This window comes from Carassius auratus, chromosome 3, assembly GCF_003368295.1.
Source record: "Carassius auratus strain Wakin chromosome 3, ASM336829v1, whole genome shotgun sequence".
NCBI lineage: Eukaryota > Metazoa > Chordata > Actinopteri > Cypriniformes > Cyprinidae > Carassius > Carassius auratus.
The window spans coordinates 27,083,424-27,105,161 of NC_039245.1; the positions used below are offsets into that span (position 1 = coordinate 27,083,424).

The 21,738-nt window shown below is 35.4% G+C and overlaps 1 long non-coding RNA gene across 1 annotated transcript; it reads right to left on the minus strand.

The window, feature by feature from the left end:
* Positions 1–976: 976 nt before the first annotated feature.
* Positions 977–20,653, minus strand: LOC113053070 (uncharacterized). The gene is made up of 3 exons (XR_003277157.1): positions 19,729–20,653; positions 2,456–2,502; positions 977–2,250 (listed from the first exon to the last, which is right to left on the minus strand). It is a non-coding gene; the product is annotated as an uncharacterized LOC113053070 (long non-coding RNA).
* Between the last annotated feature and the right edge of the window lie 1,085 nt (positions 20,654–21,738).

Consider the following 21,738-nt stretch of genomic DNA (forward strand, 5'->3'; position numbering starts at 1 on the left):
GTAGCAAGTGTACCCAAAAAATGAAGAAGCTCAGTTTAATTAATTTAAATGGATAAAATAGCTCATATAAATTAGATAAATATTGCATATTATCATAAAATCTTCTCCAAATTCGAAAAATAATCCAAAAATATTATTGAACCAAAACATATTAAATAAATTTTTCTGAAAAAACAAGCAAACAAACAAACAAACAAAAAAAACATACATTTCAAGTATAAAGTGTGACACAACAATGAAGGGACTCGAGAGTTTAATCTTAATGGAAATAATAGGTCACAAAATCTATAAATATTGCATCACTATAAAATATCCTCAAAATTATAATCAACAAAAAAAATACAGAACAAAAATGTATTTAATTGATTTTCCAAAAAAAAAAAAAAAAAAAGCATTTCAAGAAGCAAGTGTGACCTAGAAATTAAGAGGCTCAGTTTAATTGATTTTAATGGATAAAATAGCTCATAAAACTTGAATAGATATTGCATATTCTCATAAAATCTTCTCAAACCTCGAAATAATGAACAGAAAATATTATTGAGCCAAATTATATTAAATTGATTTACCTGAAGAAAAATAAAAATGAAGATACATTTGAAGTAGGAAGAAGCAAGTGTGACCAAAAAATGAAGGGGCTCAGGTTGTAATTAATTTTGGATAAAATACCACAATTTTTTTTTTATAAATATTGAATGATATCCATAAAATCTTCTCAAAATTCTACATAATAAACAATAAAATATTATTGAACAACAATATATTACATTGATTTTCCAGAAGAAGAAGAAAAAACAGTTACATTTCAAGAAGCAAGTGTGGCTCAAAAATAAAGTGGCTCAGAGTTTAATCTTAATGGAAAAATAACTCAAAGTTGGATACATATTTCAGTATCATAAAATTGTATCAAAATTTGAAATAATCAGCAACAAATATTCTTGAAAAAGAAGATATTTTATTATAATGTTTAATGATTAAAAAAAAAGTTACATTTCAAGAAGCAAGTGTGACCCAAAAATGAAGATGCTCAGTTTAATTAAAGACTCAGACAATTAAATGATTAACAAGAATTTAAAGACCAGTTGCATAAACACTTTTTTTCTAGCAGCAATAATAATAATAATAATAATAATAATAATAATAATGATGATGATGATGATGATGAAGTTTTTTGAATCTGAATTCTTTAAGACTACAATCTCACGCTCTCCAGAAATACGGCCTGAGATCATGACACAATAGTGTAGATATGACATGATTTCACACAAACATCAGAGTTTGTCTGTATCTGTGTCTGGTTTCTGTTGGAGGAGAGAAACACAGAAAGTCTCTCTGACTGAGAAACATCTTCATCCTGATGCTCTTAAACAGGAAACTGTCTCGTGTCTGATATTCAGCTTCCTGCAGACTGAGATTCTCTCTGAGTTCAGATGAAAACACACACTTTCACACCATTAGACACTAATAATGTGTGTAAGAGTGTGTGTGTGTGTGTGTGTGTGTGTGTGTGTGTGTGTGTGTGTGTGTGTGTGTGTGTGTCAGTCAGGTGTGTGTGTGTTTAATGTGACACAGAAACACTGAAGAGTTGTAATCAAGTCTAAATCCAGCGTGTAGTGGCTGAGTGAATGTGTGTGTGAGTGTGTGTAAGTGCGTGAGTGTGTGTGTGTCTGCGTGTGTGTGTGTGTCTGCGTGTGTGAGTCAGTCAGGTGTGTGTGTGTTTAATGTGACACAGAGACACTGAAGAGTTAGTATAAAGTCTAAATCCAGCGTGTAGTGGTTGAGTGAATGTGTGTGTGAATGTGTGTAAGTGTGTGAGTGTGTGTGTGTCAGAGACGCTGTAGAAGGACAGAGACCCCCTCGACTCGTCCAGATACACTCCTACTCTCTTACAGGAGCCTGGAGCTGCAGGTATGACAGTTTCCTGACGATTGTGATAGACACTGATTCTGTGATTAGAGCAGATCAGACTCCAGGAGTTTTCATTATCTCCAAACCCACAGTCAACACTCCCTCCTTTCCTCTTGATTCCTTTATAAGACACTGATATATAAACATCTCCACTCCTCTCAGTTTCCCAGTAACAGTGTCCAGTCAGAGTCTCTGAACACAGAACCTGAGGACACCACCCATCAAATCTGTCCGGATGATCAGGATATGACTGTGACTGAAGCACACACGTCACCTTTCTGTTCTCCTCAGACACAACGAGTCGAGTGTGTGCTGTGTTTGGATCCAGTGTGAGATCACAGGCGTCTGAACACAACACACACACACACACATTACAACACACACATTACAACAACTGAACAACACACACATTACAACAACACACACATTTACAACAACTGAACAAAACACACATTACAACAACACACATTACAACACACACATTACAACACACACATTTACAACAACTGAACAACACACACTCAAACTGTGTGACTGTTTCTGGACTTACATTTTTGAAGTCCTGCTCTGATCCTGAACTCTCCTCCATGATCCACACTAGAACACACACACACACACACACACACACACACACACACACACACACACACACACACACACACACAATAGGCTCAGGCTGAGATCACTGAATCATAATTCATAAATAATAAACTTCACCTGATCAGATTTTCTCTTGTGATTTCCACTCACATAAACAAGCTTTAGAAACCCAACTAAATCAAACTCTTCTCTCCACAACAGTGACTTCATCAACATCACAACCTCAGGTAATTCTCACTGAGAAGTTTTGTTTGAAGAAGAGCAGAGCAGATGCTGAGATCTAGAGATCTGCTGCCAGTCATTCGGGCTTTATCTGAACATTACTATTCTTTATTTTTTTTTTAAGTGTTTGATTGTAATAATTCAGGAAATCCCTGTAAAATAACAGTGTTTTCAGCTTATTTAAATTAAATTGAAATTGAATTAGGATAAAAGCATCAGATAAATGAATAAAATAAGGAGATTTTACTTTAATCATATGGTTTTTGCTATTGCTATTGTTTTATTTGTTGTATTTATATTAGTATGCAATAAAAAACTTTTACTGCATAAAAATGTGAATCGCTGTAATTTGTCATTAAATGGTTAATGAACTGCATTTTTATTATTTTATAATATACTCTGAGGTTCACTTATAATGTTAGTGTGATTTTATATCAAAATCTTGCTCTGTTTTTATAGACGGCTCATTCAAAACTGCAGGTTTATTCACATTTCTGTGTTGTGACGTTGTTGGATCTGCTCTAGTCAGTGCTGCATCATCCTTCACTTTCAGTGTCTCTCAAAAGCCTGCATCATATGCTGTGTCTGAAATCACTCACTCATTCACTAGTCCCTATAGTGTGGTTGAGGAAGGAGTGAACAGATTCGGACGGTGACGTATACACTGCGCGAGAGACTCGGGGCTGTTGCTAAAACATTGTCATATGTACTTATATGTACTATATTACATGTACCTTATTTTAGAACATAATATTAATAGCAATAACACTCAAAATTACTTTATATTGCAGTTAAACATACGCCGCGTCAGCTTTGTGGTTTCATATATGGTATATAATTATAATATTTTTTGTAATGGTTTTATGTTCATAGTGGATGAATGTAGGGAATGAAGTCGTTCACTCAGAATTTGGACAGCACTACAAAATGGCGGACACCCGATAATAATGAATCCCCAGCAAACTAAAGCAAATAAAACAGTGTGTCAGTGACACGATCTGCAGCTCTTTGCTAATTTCACCCCATGTTTTCACCGGATGAGACTCTAGACAACAGAACCCATTATAATCGCTGATTGTGTCTACACTCGATGTGGCACAGATTGACAGTAAACTAATGTCCCTCTCTATTTCTGACATGAGCTGAAGGAGAAATGGATTCTGGTCAATTAAATGAAATGTAAATTTTTTTGTCTCTAACCTCTACAGAAATATTACACTTGAAAAACACTTTAGGGTTAAAATTTCTTTACATTTTAAAATGAAACATTTTGTCATTTGAAAAATGACACCTTGAGCCATCAATGTGGCAATGTGTGTTTTTTAATTAATTATATTTAATTCCAGGCAGCACAAAACTAAATTGACAGACATTTATACAGAGGGGAAGTGGATTATTTTGAGGTAAAAAAAAAAAAAAGATTTTCTACCATTTAAAATACAATAATTTATTTGTAACTATAAAATATATGATGTAAATGACATAAAAAACAAAATGCCAAATGAATATTATAAATTTTATATTGAAAATAGTGCTCGCCTGGAGTTGGGTCACCGGTGTTACTGTTTAACACAAATCTTTTATTTTGAAATTAATATCAGACTGATGACATCAGTTGACTTCCTTCTTTTTCTGAAGATCTGTTAAATCAATTTAACTGATTTCATATGAAGCTTTTAGTTGACATCACTGGTGTGACCTACTTTATTGTTAAGGAATAGTAAAAACTAGAATACAAATGGATTAAACTACTTAAGAGAGTAAACCATGATGACAAAATGTGGTTTGATACCTTGCAGAATGCCTTTGTGAAATGCATTTATTTGAAAAGTGTCACACCTTCCTTATGGGTACCACCAGAGAAGTGAATCTGCTTTCACTAACTGCCAAATATATGCCAAATGCAACAATTTAGACTCATCGTTGGTCTTATGTTTGTCACTGGTGATTCATTGTCAGTTACTTTATTTTTTTTTATAAAGTGTGACATGATAATTTTTAAATCCATTGAATTCTGTTACACTCTAGAGTTAAGATTTAAAGGATTTTATCACTGTTTATTTTCATTGTTATAGCAAATAAATGGTTCTGCAAATTAACTAACATCTTTCAATCACGCTTTTAACAATCCTGATAAAAAAAAATAAAAAAAAATCTTTTTTCTTGTATTGTCATAATTTTCTGTAACTCTGACTACCTGTGCTGGAAAAACTGAGGAATAATATTTAATAAAATCCTTTAATATTGCCAAAGTAGTACGACAAAAAAAGATGATGATGAAGAAAAAAAGAAACCGTGATACATGCGGTCTTTAAATAAATGCACAAAAAAACCTTTAAACTGTCATTCATGTGCATTCATAAAAGTTAAAGGGGGGGTGAAATGCTCGTTTTCACTCAATATCCTGTTAATCTTGAGTACCTATAGAGTAGTACTGCATCCTTCATAACTCCAAAAAGTCTTTAGTTTTATTATATTCATAAGAGAAAGATAGTCTGTACCGATTTTTCCCGGAAAAACACGACCGGCTGGAGGCGTGACGTGTGGGCGGAGCTAAAGAATCACGAGCGCCAGTAAGCTTTTGAGTTGAGAGCATGTGGAAACTGACATTACCGTGAGGGAAAAACCAACCAAAACAAACCATGGCTAACAGTCAGATTCAGCCGTTTATTTATGATCCAGAATCAGATCCAGAGGCTGAAATTTAACAAGAGCAGCATCAGCAGACGTCTCTATGTGGTATGTACTGAAACTGTATATATTTGTTTAGCGGTTTTGGAAAATGAATAAGTTCCATTTTGTCATCTTTTTTTTTTAAGCTGTAAATGTGGAAAGTGCAGTTTGATGACAACATCGCATGTTGTTTACTTGACGTGCTTATGCACTGATAGCTAAGTTAACAACACAGAGATATTTGAAGCAGTTTTACTCACCGCATGCGGTTCCAACACACAATCGCGACCCTTTTTCGTTGGGACTGCATTATCCTTAAGAAATAAACGATGTGCAAATCCGGCGTCAAACTGGGCCTTGTTTGTAAAACAAGCATCTTCGAAATGCAGGGAACAAACACAAACACTTGCACAACTCCGTTGATGCTCTGTAAAAATAAACTCCATCCACTGGTCCCTTAATGCTGTTTCTCTTTTGGTAATCTGTGCAGGGTTGTCTTGCCCTGGCAACCAAAAACACACTTCTTTTGTGACATTTCGCGACGCTCTCGCTCTGATCAGTGAAGTCTGTTGTGCTCTCAGTGCTCTGCTATACGGGAGCGCGCGCTCTTCCGGGAGAAGTGCCCTCAGGACCCATATAAGGAAATTCCGCTCCATCTAACGTCACACAGAGCCATACTCGAAAAAAACTTTCCGAAACTTGTGACAAACCGGAAGGAGTATTTTTGGAACAGAAATACTCCTTCAAATGTACAACTTAATTTTTGAAACTTTGTCCATGTTTAGCACGGGAATCCAACTCTTTAACAGTGTAAAAAACTCAGTATGCATGAAATAGCATTTCACCCCCCCCCCTCCTTTAAAAGGTAATCTTATAATGTGGTCTGAGTTTAAATGTTAGTAAAAGAATCAGTTGAGAGGCTAAACCAATCGCAATTCATCTAGGCGTTTCTATGAATGTATGTCTGAGGGGAATATTAAAATTCAGCAAAGTGGAGCGCTGCTTCATTTACAGCAGAAACCAAGTTTAGTCTTCAAGCTCCACCTGCTCGTTCAGCCCGTCTGCTGAAGTTTCGTGTTTTAATGTATAGTTTAGCCAAACCATTCAGTTTTTGATTCAAATTTCGAAATTATACAGTCTAATTTAAGTAAAAAAATGCTCATGTTGCATGTATGCAACATCTTTGTTTGGATAATGATTAAAATGCTATTTACATTATATAAAAAATTGTCATTTAGCAGATGCTTTTGTCCAATGCAATTTACAGAAGAGGACAATAGTAGCAATCAAAACCAACAAAAGAGCAATAATATGCAAGTGCTATATTAGTATATTATAGTTCTATTGCAATTTCACAAGGAAATGTACAATATTTTATCCAAGCAATAATAAAAGGACACATTTAATTCATAATAAATATCACTTAGATAAAAAAAAGAAAAAAAAAATTGAGTAAAGTTGAGTAAATCGTTACATCCCTAGTCGACTAATCATTTTTATTAATAAACCTTTTTAAAGCATGCTTTTAATTGCCATAGCTGAAGAACACACAAAGGTTGCCACAGCACACTGTCAGAAGTAGTGATGATGAATATATCAGGGGAAAACAGTAAGATTCAACTGCATTAACATTTTAATAATCAATAGATGAACTAGTGTCTTCTGTGTTTCTGGTTAAAGAGATGAATTCGGCGACTCTGACTCATCATTTCCACAGTAATGAATGTGCCTGCTTGCAAGTATCATGCGGATCAAATAATCTGAGAATATATATTTCAGATTTAATTTGTTTCATTTGAAAGTAGACATTCCACTCTCTCTCTCTATAGGTTTAATATCTGTAAGGCAAGTATACACAGAGTTTCGCACTCAAGTTCACAGAGGCAGAGAAGACAGAAAGCACCTCCTGTTTGCTTTCATTATTTTACAAAAGTACAGTGTTTTGTTGTTATAGTGAGTGCACACAAATAAACGTAGAGGCTTTACAGATTTGAAAGATGTATCACTCTTATCGGTATGACCAAAATGGAGTATTTTAAGAGCCATTTGTCATGCTGTGAGCCATGTTGACATTAGATTGAACAGCCATGTAAAGTTTCTACTACTTAACAATTTCAGATGATAAAACATCTGTGGTCAATGAATGATATTCGAGAGTTTGGATGCACTGTATTACCACAAAAACCAGCCATTAATGATCTGTCCGTCACAGATTGCATGTCCTCACCAATTCCTGTGGATTTTTTTTAAGCGACTAATAAAATTGTCGACTATGCCTCTTCTTGTTGAGGTTATTGAACTATAAGGGGGTAGCCCTAATTTTAAGACATCTTGCCATACCAAAAGTGGACATTTCTGTAAAATGACACAGTTGCGACATGAGACAGGATGATCTGTTAGGATCACAAGGAAGGCAATTCAAAGAATAATTTTCACAACTTGCACTACGCAGTGTCTTATAATATCATTTTTAAGGTTTTGTTGATGGGGTAATCCGGTGTTTGTGTCTCTTTAGTATTTCCTAAAGTATTAGTATGAAGGTAAAATGACGTCATAAAGATTTGCATACGCAGGGTAATATTTGCTGAAGTGTACATAAGACTGTAAGCGTAAATTAAATTTGCATGCGCAAGAGAAGCTTTGTAAAGGTGTAAATCGCATTTCAAGCGTAATAAAAAATGATTTGCAGCATTTTACTGTTACTTGTAAGTGTAATTCATGTATTGTGAAACTGCAGCTTCATGCTAAAGCAAAATAAATATGATCTGCATGCTTCTGACTTCCATTTTTCCGCGCTTACACTTTTGGCACGTTTCTTTTGCCAAAAGACAGTCAAAAGCACTGCAAGCCTGTGAACGGTGATTTGCAAGCGAAAACAACAGTTTAAAGAACTGCAAAACAGATTGACTGAATAGAACCAATCTGTAAGTGTAAAAAAACAAACTGTTTCAAATGTCTAAATGAGCTCTTGTGAGCTGTTTGCTTTAGGTGATATGTTTGCAATTTTATATAGGCTACTTAATTTAATTTTATATTAGCACATTTTTTTTTAATCCTACTGCTCAAAATACCTGGGATTTTTTCCAAAATAACCCCTATATGGAGTCAAGATATATTTTTGTTGTTGATATGGACTACGCTGATGAGAGTAATGTTAACTGTGAAGCTTACACTATGATGATCCTGAGAGAAAACAGAGATGACCATCTGATTTTCACCAGTAAGAACAAAGTATTTTAAAGTTTGTTTTACAGAACATCAAAGTTACAGTACAGACCAAAAGTTTGGACACACCTTCTCATTCAAAGAGTTTTCTTTATTTTCATGACTATGTAAATTGTAGAGTCACACTGAAGGCATCAAGGGCTATTTGACCAAGAAGGAGAGTGATGGGGTGCTGCGCCAGATGACCTGTCCTCCACAGTCACCGGACCTGAACCCAATCCAGATGGTTTAGGGGTGAGCTGGACCACAGACTGAAGGCAAAAGGGCCAACAAGTGCTAAGCATCTCTCGGGGAACTCCTTCAAGACTGTTGAAGACCATTTCAGGTGACTACCTCTTGAAGCTCATCAAGAGAATGCCAAGAGTGTGTAAAGCAGTAATCAAAGCAAAAGGTGGCTACTTTGAAGAACCTACAATATGACATATTTTCAGTGGTTTCACACTTTTTTGTTATGTGTATAATTCCACATGAGTAAATTCATAGTTTTGATGCCTTCAGTGTGAATCTACAATTTTCATAGTCAAGAAAATAAAGAAAACTCTTCGAATGAGAAGGTGTGTCCAAACTTTTGGTCTGTACTGTATATATGACATGATAATAAGGCCTGAAGTTAGGAAGAACATTGAGGAAAATATAATTATATTTTCATAATGATTTTTTTCCTTCTCAAACCTTGTCTGTGGTTTAAAAACACCCCTGGTCAAATGGGGTGCATCTCTTCCCCTCTTTAATAATTACTGTAGTTACCATGTTCTGAACATCACATCCTTTCTTTTCATCCTATCTATCTATCTATCTATCTATCTATCTATCTATCTATCTATCTATCTGTGGGTGAATAAAAATATTTGGACATTTATAAAAATTACCTCAACTTAGCACCAACAAGCTTGTTAGCTAGACAGTTAGCATCAGCTAACAATATTTACTTATTTTCAGTACAGTTATGAATAAACAATCATGTCTGTCTACTCGTCTAGTTAATCCAAACAATATACATATTTATAACGTTACTGTTGATAAACAATATAAAAACAGACGTCACATAGGACATTTTAATAAAACTGTTAACATTACGGCAGCGGGGAATTTGAACGTGCATGAGTTATTGTATTTAATCTGTTTTATTTTAAGTTTTTTTTTTTTTTTTTCTAAAATTGATGTGTCTGCACTCGAGCATTTCAGTGGGCTTAAATAGATCACTCTTTACAACGGATTTAGTTCACAAACAACTGACAATTTTGACGTAAATATGATTCAGTTACAATAATTAATCCAAAATGTCGACATTAATAACTTACTTTTAGCAACATCAGACGCACGCGCGCTCACAAGATCTCCCGGTTCTTACTTCTGTAGACTCGCACTAAACGGTTCATTTGAATCAGTGAGTGGTCGACTCCAGAACATAGACAGTAAAAGAAATGGACACAGCGACCCCAATGGAACTCAATTGAGACAAGTGAAGCCCATTTTTAGCGTTCTTTAGCACTTCGGTTTCTGACGCGCAGGCTCAAACGAAGCTTGACGACATCAGCAACCTGTCTGACAGATGTAAATCTTCTAAGTGGCTCTGCGTGCAAACTGCCATCGTTAATCTTGCAGAGACGGCGAGCTTGAGCGGGGAGTTCTTTGTCGTGAGTGAGCAGGAGAAAGTATTCTGATTAATTATTTTGTATAGTATTTTAAAATGTAATGCCAGTACGCCATATTAAGTTAATTGCCTGCGAGCTTCTCCTCCTGTCTGTACGGTAATGCGACAGAGAGCCGAGTGGTTATGACGCAATCGTTAGCCTATTTTTTACAAAAACTGTTTCTACGGGCCATAATGTAACATAGAAGGTAATGGAGCCCTTTATACATTGTCGTGTATCTTTAGAAATAAATAATGGACAAACGGAGTCTTTAAACGCCTCAGATGTAAAGTTATTCGCTGTCAAAGTGACGCCAAAATGAATGGAAGTCAATGGGATGCTAACGCAAGTGAAGTTCTGCTGCAAGATGGCAGCCCTCACCCGACTTCAACTTCCGGTCGACTTCCTTGCCGCCTGTTTAAAAGTATATTTTGAAAAGACTCAGTTCGTTCATGATGAATCAGACACCACTTCTGCATGTCGGAGCACATGATATATAGGGAGTAATGATATGTTTTATGAAATGTAGTGAAGTTAAAAGTACGATTTTATGCTTTGGAATGTAGTGAAGTAAAAGTAAAGTACTCAAAATAAAACTACTCAAGGAAAGTACAGATACTTGAAAAATGTACATAAGTAACAAAGTAAAGCTACTCCGTTACTGTCCACCACTGGAGATGACTTTATCAAGTATAGCACTGATTATGCAAAAAATATATTTTGTTCGTTATCTGGCTCGGCTCTGTGTTCATCTTCAGTTCTCTCTTCACAGCAGTTCAGTCAGTGTACTGTTTGAGTATGAATTACTCCGGGATATTGGTTTGTTTCAACTCAGAGGGAGTGTCAGCCACATTAAAAAAAGTTAACGGCTCAAGTCATTTGTGGATTAATGCGTATTAGAGATGTGAATAGTTTAAAACAAATCTCAGTTCGATTTGGTGAACTGTTTCAAAAACATCCAGTTACATCGAGTGATTCGTTCACGAACCGGATATCACAAACTGCTTTGTTTTGAACTCTCTCACAACAGACACGGAAGAGAAGACAATGCTGAATAAAGTCGTAGTTTTTGCTATTTTTGGACCAAAATGTATTTTCGATGCTTCAACAAATTCTAACTGACCCTCTGATGTCACATGGACTACTTTGATGATGTTTGTCTTACCTTTCTGGATGTGGACAGTAGACCGTACACACGGCTTCAATGGAGGGACTGAGAGCTCTCAGAGTTAATCTAAAATATCTTAAACTGTGTTCTGAAGAGAAACGGACGTCTCACGGGTTTGTAACTACATGAGGGTGAGTCATTAATGACATAATTTTGATTATTGGGTGAACTAACCCTTTAAGTAACAGATATAGGTGTCATGCCATAACATTTTTAATACGACTGACTTTATATTAAATGTGAAGCACCGGTATTTTAGAGATGACTCATCTGATCGCCTCTGATTGCCCATTGCATTCATAAGCTCAACAGAATCGTGTGTGATTGGTTATAATGCGCAGTGCTGTAAAACATCTATCATACTCAGACCGGCCCGTCTGGCACCAACAACCATGCCATGCTCAAAATTGCTTAAATCACCTTTCTTTCCCATTCTGACTTTCAGTTTGGAGTTCAGGATATTCTCTAGACCAGGACCACATCCCTAAATGCATTGAAGCAACTGCCATGTGATTGGTTGATTATATAATTGCATTAATGAGAAATTGAACAGGTGTTCCTAATTATCCTTTAGGTGAGTATATATATAAGATATATTTAAATAATATCTCACAAGAAAGTGTTTTCTTAAAAATTGTAATGTGTGTGCAAATGTAATATCACAAATGTGCTATTAATCTTATACAACAGTTCAACAAGAAAGTTAATTGAACGAGATAGATTTTAAACATAACATTGCCTTTTTTCAGGCAGAGCTGTTGTGTGTCTCATTCTTTCTGAATGAATCTGTTTTTGAATGAATCGTGTAAGCCAATGATTTAATAATTCGATTCATAAAGATGTCACTTGCTTTATTTCTAATTGAATCAGCTGTTATGAACAAATTGTTTGATTGAATGAGTCAGTATTTTTTTTTTAAACGGACACTTACCGCCATCTACTGGTGGTTTTAGGGTCATATTAATTTGTTTGCATGACATGCCTAAACCTGCAAACGTACCAGCACAAAAACACATTCAGCAAAATACTGTTTAAACATACATGTATTTTTTGTTTTGGTCAATATCGCACAACCCTATCTAAGAGGTTAAGGGGCATCATTTAACAATTAAACTACTGATAGTAACAACATCAAATGCACAAACAAAATTATATTTACCTGTATATCAAATCAGATATTAATTCCATTGAATCAATGGGCTAGTTGCACAAGATGGCGCCGGTGAGCTTCAGCGACGCGAGTGTGTGCGTACTTATTTCCGGTCTTGCGACGCTCGCATTGACTGTAAGGTAAACTTACATATGAAACTTTGGCTAGATGTATATAATTAAAGATTTTCAAATTTAACAGCCCAGAGTGGTATATCAAAAACATGGGGAAACATCCTCCCTATATTCTGCGTACCTCTGTGTGGAAATTCATCAAGATACAACGCGGAGATTGCTTTATTCTTCTGTTGATTATGTGGATCAGCGTCAGTTCAGGTCCACAGGGATTTCTTTTTTCAAACACAAACCTCTCAAATATGCAATACTTTTCATTTTCGAAGAGCTGGTTTTGTTCTGTTATGTAAGATAATTGTTTCTGACTGTCAAACAAGACGCACAGAGATTTCTGATAAAGCGTTTTATTAACTTTATTTGATAACATAATTTATAACTAACTGTACAATTAAACGTAGTATAATTATGGTAGGTGCCTTAAATAAAAGATCGCTGTTTGCATTCATGTGTGTTTTTATCTGGTTATTTGTTTTGTGAAAGATCTGCAGCATAAATCATTATCTGTCTACCAGTAGCCATTGTTATTGTTTTGCATTAATTATCAGATTAAACAGATATTAAAAGTCACGTATTTTTTACTGTGTAAAATAATCTTGTGAAAATAACGATAAAACGGACTGATGTATGTGTACAATTGAGAAATGGATACTTCTGAAGATAAATCGCAGCCCACGTCTCACGAGGTAAATATTTAATATAAAAATAATAATAACAATGCAAACATCTTCGAGAAATAAGTATTTTTTACATTTACATATTTGGTAAGATAAAATACATTATATAGCTGTGTATACACACCATGAGTTAAACTTTCATCTCGTGAACAATAGTGAACATTAGTGTATTTAATTCAACAGGACCGAAACATACACAGGTTTCAAATCCACTGGCTCAGTTAACATTTGTAGTATAGTGATAATAGCAGTGTATATCTTATTTGCATATGAAGTGATATTATAAATCCTGTAAACATATAGAAGGTAATATTTGGACTTCTCTGGTTCTCTGCACTGACTTTAAGCACAGCCGGAAATACCTACGCACACACTCGCAAGACCGGAAATCCAAGATGGCGGAGATATGCAACTAGCCCATAGTATTTAAATAGGGGAGACAGATTCATTAGTATTTCACAGCAGATGCACAACACATTATCATTGCTGGTGAAAGAAACCCCATCTAAGTGTTGATTTTATTTGCGTTTTGAGATGTATTTGTTACTGTTCTGGACAATTTCAAAAACACATTGTGCACAAACGGTTTTAAAGTACTTCATCATTTAGAAAAAAAGACATCAAGAATTGCATTATATCTCAACAATGATGACAATCAACTAAATATTCAGATCACCAGATCAACTTAAACATCACAAAACAAGCTACTAAAGTCACACCAAAGACAAAACAAATATATAAAAATACCAAGACTATTGAGTGCATACATTTATTAATGCCGAAATGCATTCTGGAGCCATGGATGAGTTTTGTACTATGCTGGTACCCATCATGCAGTGCAGCATTTAGCTTTTTGTTGATTGCCATCAGTGTTGAGATTCATACGCTGATTCTTGATGTCTGTGTGTCTGAATGGCACAGTAGTTCAAAACTTTCTTTATATAATGCATATTATGTAATATCATTCAGATTGTTATAATTACTGCTATAATGTGGAATATAATACATTTTTATTACGTAAAAAACATCTTCAGTATATAATTACATATCAAATGGTGAATGAAATCAGTGAATCAGAATTTTGCATGATAATTATAGCAAACAAAACTATTATTTCAATAAAATTTGAACAAAAGTAAACCTGTTAATTCTAAAGAACTTTTGTGATCATCTGACAGAAATCAAGTGATGACTTGACATAAAGCTAAGTATGGTGACCCATACTCAGAATTTGTGTTCTGCATTTAACCCATTCAAAAAGGGCACACACACAGCAGTGAACACACACACACACACACAAACACACACACCCCCCGTGAACACACACCCGGAGCAGTGGGCATCATTTATGGTGCGGCACATGGGGAGCAGTTGGGGGTTTGGTGCCTTGCTCAAGGACACCTCAGTTGTGGTATTGCTGGCATGAGACTCGAACCCCCAACCCTGGGGTTAGGAGTCGAAACTCTGGTTTCAAACGTCAATCTGATTAGTAATGCAGTCAATCTGGTTAGTAATGCATGAGCCTGGTAATGCGGTTCATGGAGTTGTTTATTCGGATCTTGATAGAATTTATGCATTTTATTTCAGTTGGATTTCATCTAAGACTGTGGCTGGAAGTCAGTTGTAGTTATGATTTTCTTTTTCTGTTCTCATTTTTTCGCTTTCCTTCCATCATCAGTAATGCATAATCATCACTTAATTAATCATTTGATTACCTCATTAACTGAAGCACTGTTTCATGTCTTGTCCAAATACCCACCCTTGTGGTCTTTACACTTGACCACTTGACAACTTATATGACATATTTCCTGTATTTAGCATAAATTTTCAAATAAGGATGAAGGCCACAAGTGTGTGTCGAACTTTTCATTACCTGATGGGACACACTTATAGTGCTGTAATATAGATTTATTTTAATTGTAAATACTAAATACTAAATGTCTGTTAAGTGGTCCCTACAAGATGACAATTTTCATATTTTTTGCTTCTAATTTAGTGATAAAAAGCAGTTGCAAATGTTGTACAAAATAAATAATCACCACTACTCGTCTTTGCACTAATAAAATGTTAAAACACTGTTTTTCTACCAAATGATGTTATACCTAATTATTCTATTAATATTTAACTTGCATTGGAAAGGTTTCCGTGAACTCTTACAAGATCTCAGCAAAAAGTCTCATGATTTATTTTCAAAACATGATGCATTATGGGATACACTAAGCCTCAAATAGCACTCCTGAGCATTAAGGGTACTGTGCTTTGCCATTTTTAAGACCTGGGAAAGTCTTGTGCATTTACTTCCTGTCACGAGCACACACTTTCAAGTGGCCAAGAACGCAAGTGTAGGTATTCTAACAATTCATCAGAGTTAATTTTTTTACACTCTGAGAAATCACATGGTCACAGAAGCAGTACATTTAACACTGATTATTTTGATAACTTATTGTCCTTTAGCAGCTGGGCTACTGGTTCATTTCATACATGGAGTTTGCAAACATATTAACAGCATCAAAGCAGTAATGACTTCATGAACTACTTTACTTCTAAAATCGATATTATTAGAGATAAAATTGTAACCATTCAGCTGTCAGCTACAGTATCGCATCAGACAGTGCACTATAGACCCCCTGAGGAACAGTTTCACTCATTCTCTACTATAGGAGAGGAAGAATTGTATAAACTTGTTAAATCATCTAAACCAACAACATGTATGCTAGACCCCATACCATCTAAGCTCCTAAAAGAGGTGCTTCCAGAAGTCATAGATCCTCTTCTGACTATTATTAATTCCTCATTGTCATTAGGATATGTCCCCAAAACCTTCAAACTGGCTGTTATTAAGCCTCTCATCAAAAACACACAACTTCTTTTGCATAGACTTGAACACTTTGTTGGCATTAATGGAAGTGCATTAGCATGGTTTAAATCGTACTTATATGACCGCCATTAGTTCGCAGCAGTGAATGAAGATGTACTGTATCATATTGATCACAATTGCAGTATGGAGTACCTCAAGGCTCAGTACTAGGGCCGCTACTCTTCAAGCTTTATATGTTACCCTTGGGAGACATCATCAGGAAACATGGTGTTATCTTTCACTGTTATGCTGATGATACTCAGCTCTATATTTCTTCGCGGCCCGGTGAAACACACCAATTTGAAAAACTAATGGAATGCATAGTCGATATAAAAAACTGGATGACAAGTAATTTCTTACTGCTAAATTCTGAAAAAAAAAAAAACAGAGGGGTTAATTATAGGACCTAAAAACTCTGCATGTAATAACTAGGGCCGAGACTTTAACGCGTTAATTGAGATTAATTAATTACACAAAAAATAACGCGTTAACTAAGATTAATTAATTACAGAAAAAAAATTCCCGCATTTTTAATAACTCATTTTTGCACCGCGGAACGTTTCTCACTGGATTTGTTTCGGCGGACCAATTATAATGAAGCACCAACTAGAGCTCGCTCCACATATCACTGCAGCACATCGAGCCTCAAGTATCACCTCAACGCAAAACATATAGCAGCTAACGTGGACTTTACACTTTATGTTGAACTATGTATTATTTTGTTGGTGCAACAGTTTATGTTGAACTCTTTATTGTTTTGGCCAATGTTATTGAGAGTTGGACTTAGTATGTTATGGGCTCTGAAGCAACAGAGAGATGTTTTCTAATAGTCAGTGTTTCCAATGTTCTGAATGTAATTAACAGTATTGTGTTTTACTTAAAAAACTCTTTACAGAAGGTTCCAGCACCTATAAGCTTCCTGAATTTCTGAAATGTACTATTTCTAAATTGTTTCTAAATATGCTATTGTTACACTTCATGGCAAAAATTGCACTGGTCTGCTAGACTTGGTTGAACAAAAATAAACAATATTTTGTTGCTTAAGCTTATGTATTCAGTCATTATTCAATGGTATACTATAAATCCATATGAAAAAAAAATACTTCTCACTGTTTTCAGGTCAAATATTTATATGCGATTAAAATGCGATTAATTTCGATTAATTAATTACAAAGCCTCTAATTAATTAGATTAATTTTTTTTAATCGAGTCCCGGCCCTAGTAATAACCTAGAACACTGTCTAATACTTGATGGCTGCTCTGTCAATTCTTCGTCATCAGTTAGGAACCTAGGTGTGCTATTTGATCGCAATCTTTCCTTAGAAAGCCACGTTTCTAGCATTTGTAAAACTGCATTTTTCCATCTCAAAAATATCTAAATTATGGCCTATGCTCTCAATGTCAAATGCAGGAATGTTAATCCATGCATTTATGACCTCAAGGTTAGATTATTGTAATGCTTTATTGGGTGGTTGTTCTGCACGCTTAGTAAACAAACTACAGCTAGTCCAAAATACAGCAGCAAGAGTTCTTACCAGTAACCAGAAAGTATGACCATATTATCCCGGTCCAGTCAACACTGCATTGGCTCCCTATCAAACATTGTATAGATTTTAAAATATTGCTTATTACTTATAAAGCCCTGAATGGTTTAGCACCTCAGTATTTGAATGAGCTCCTTTTACATTATAATCCTCTACGTTCTCAAAACTCAGGCAATTTGATAATACCTAGAATATCAAAATCAACTGCGGGCGGCAGATCCTTTTCCTATTTGGCGCCTAAACTCTGGAATAACCTACCTAACATTGTTCGGGAGGCAGACACACTCTTGCAGTTTAAATCTAGATTAAAAAGACCCATCTATTTAACCCGGCTTACACAAAACGTACTAATATGCTTTTAATATCCAAATCCATTAAAGGATTTTTAGGCTGCATTAATTAGGTAAACCGGAACCGGGAACACTTCCCATAACACCCGATGTACTTGCTACATCATTAGAAAAATGGGATCTACCCTAATATTAGTCTGTTTCTTTCTTATTCCGAGGTCACCGTAGCCACCAGATCCAGTCTGTATCCAGATCAGAGGGTCACTGCAGTCACCTGGATTCAGTACGTATCCAGACCAGATGGTGGATCAGCACCTAGAAAGGACCTCTACTGCCCTGAAAGACAGCGGAGACCAGGACAACTAGAGCCCCAGATACAGATCCCCTGTAAAGACCTTGTCTCAGAGGACCACCAGGATAAGACCACAGGAAACAGATGATTCTTCTGCACAATCTGACTTTGCTGCAGCCTGGAATTGAACTACTGGTTTTCGTCTGGTCAGAGGAGAACTGACCCCCCAACTGAGCCTGGTTTCTCCCAAGGTTTTTTTCTCCATTCTCTCACCGATGGAGTTTCGGTTCCTTGCCGCTGTCGCCTATGGCTTGCTTAGTTGGGGTCACTTCATCTACAGCGATATCGTTGACTTGATTGCAAATAAATGCACAGACACTATTTAAACTGAACAGAGATGACATCACTGAATTCAGTGATGAACTGCCTTTAACTGTCATTTTGCATTATTGATACACTGTTTTGGTAATGAATGTTGTTCAGTTGCTTTGACGCAATGTATTATGTGTTTGCAAGTCGAAGTCAAGTCAAGTCACCTTTATTTATATAGCGCTTTAAAGAAAATACACATTTGACCATTTATCATCAGATAAATGTTTGTTTGTTTTGTTTGTAACATCTTTTGGGTAAACACGTAACTAAAAGTGTTACAGGTGCACGGAGTCATTTTGTCTAATTAAAGATTCATCAAGTGATGAATTCTTTAAGATTGCAGCATAGAATCATCATCATCATCATTGTTGTTGTTCAGCTCAGAATCAGAAAAAGCTTTATTGCCAAGTATGCTTGCGCATACAAGTATTTGTTTTAGTGACATAAGCTTCCAGTACACAGAGACAACACAAATACAAAAAAAAAAATATATATAAAAAAATCCATGTGTCATTATAGACAAATATTGAAAAATAAATAACTTGTATGTACACTTATGCTATAGCTGATAATGGAATAGAATAGAGATGCAGGGTTGTACCAGGACAAATAGGGGTAACAAATAATATAAGGTTATTGCACATTTTTATTGCATAAGTGGGGAACATTTAACTGTTCATGAGGTAGATTGCCTGGGGGAAGAAACTGTTCTCGTGCCTGGCTGTCCTGGTATAGATGTTTATATATTGATAGACATCTGTGTCCATTATGTCTCTTAATTTACTCTGAAGGATAATTGTGTTGTGTAATTTTATGAACATTATTTGTTGTATGCATTAAGTGGATGGAGCAAAAAAAAGAATGTAGTCTTTCTGATTTTCTTTGTGAGAAACAAAGCATCTCCTGACAACATCCGAAATAAAAGAATGAAATGAAAAACCTCTCTCACATACAAAGCACACAGGATGATTGTTTCTGCTCAACTTACTTGAGTTTGTCCAGATGTTTGACTGTATTGAGCAGCTTCACTCCTGAATATCCGGGGTTATTGTAGCTCAGGTCCAGCTCTCTCAGGTGTGAGGGGTTTGAAGTCAGAGCTGATGCCAGAGCAGCACAACCTTCTGCTGTCACCATACAGCCAGATAATCTACAACAACAGAAAGTGTTCATGTTAGTGTGCAAAATAAGATACTAGAAATACGTTACTGCTGTCGACATTTGAAATAATAACAACCAAAGTGTCTCAGCTGGAAAAAGGCTGTGCCACCAAAGCATTCAAGAGCCACCAGCAGGTCATTTTCAGAAGAGCACCTAGCTGGCTAAAATGCTTTAGATGGCTAAAATGCTTTGGTGGACACACATTTATTAAATATTTTCTGTTCTGTAATATGGCCTATTAGCCTTATTGGCCTTTAAGCAATATACTGGAACCAAATCTGAGAAGGGAGTACAGAAGTTTGCACAGCGTTCCTGGACATATTATTGTAAATCAAAGGCAGGGATTAGGCGAATTGTGAATGAGCGTGCATGCTCACCTTATTCTCAAATGATCGGAATTGATTATTTTACACATATTTAACTATAAAATCTGGTGTTTATGAAGCATTTGTGAATCCGGAGGAGAGTTCTTAGGAAGGTCTGTGATCGGAATTTGCTCGTCTGTTTTACGAGCAAATTACTTTGAATTTACTCATGTATTTAAGCAAGTTTCATGAAAGAGGCCCATACAGTATAAACTTAGCTGCAGGCAGAGACACACTGCATGATTTTCAGCTGTCCCAGACAAAAGATTGACCTACTACTAACATTGGGTTTTTACATTTTTTTGTTTTGTTTTAATGAGAGGATTTGTTTGTGCAGAACTCAATAAGCTATGAAATGGATTCTGACTAAAAGTTAATCTAGTAGTAGCACTCCTCCTGCTCCTCCTCCTCCTCCTCCTCCTACTACTAACTTTTTTTAGACTATAAAAAAGCACCACAAGAAAACATAAGTAGTGTATCAATTTATGTAATACATATAATAGGCCTAATTAATTGTTCAATATTAAAATCTAAAGGTAATAAAAGCCTATATTTAATGGCACTGAACGATTAAAATTATTATTTTTTTATAAATAGATGCACAATAGATTCACATATAATGTCCCATATATTATTGCATTTTGTGTTTACGGTCTTCAGTTTGATCCATCAAAGTGTTTCGATCTTTTTATTCAGTTACTGGATGCTTTTATCCATATTAGGGATTTCCTGGAACGTCATGAGTTCTACAACTTTTGTGTTGCATATGTGGAGTTCCTATGAATGAAATAGACATAAGATATGTTTTTATCACTCAATAATGCACACTCAGTCCTATTATGGACATAAATAAGAAAAACGATACTTCTATCTGAAGAAATTTTTGTTATGAGTTTAAACACTTAAACACTATGAGTTTAATGTGGTTCAATACTGAGTTTGCGTATTTATGCACTAATATAGTGAAACAAACTGTTAATCTACTGTTGTTGTCTGTATTATTTTAAATAGGACAAAGGAAGATGTGGATAAATAATCGACTGCATTTCTAAATCTGTCAAACTGCAAATATTGTCTTAAATTTAAGATGCAAATTGTAATGTGTAAAGCTGTAGTCAGGTCTTTTTGCAGTTTTTTTCAATCGCTAACAAGCATTTGTCCAAGCAGTTGTCACATTTTCAAAACTCTAAACACAATTAGCACAGCATCTGTCTATTGTGGCCATACCATTCACACATTTCATGTCGTTTTCACACAATATGGATTCAATGAACACATTTCCACAATGCTTACATTTTCTGAACAGACAAGCTATACCTCCCAACAAAATTATGGATCGTTTTGGTAGTATTTACAAATGTTAACACACAACATCCCACAATAGCAAAAACAATGTTCCAAACCTTAGATACAGTATAAAAACCTCTGCTTCCGCGATGATATCAGTTCAAAAACAATATATCTTAGCTGATTTA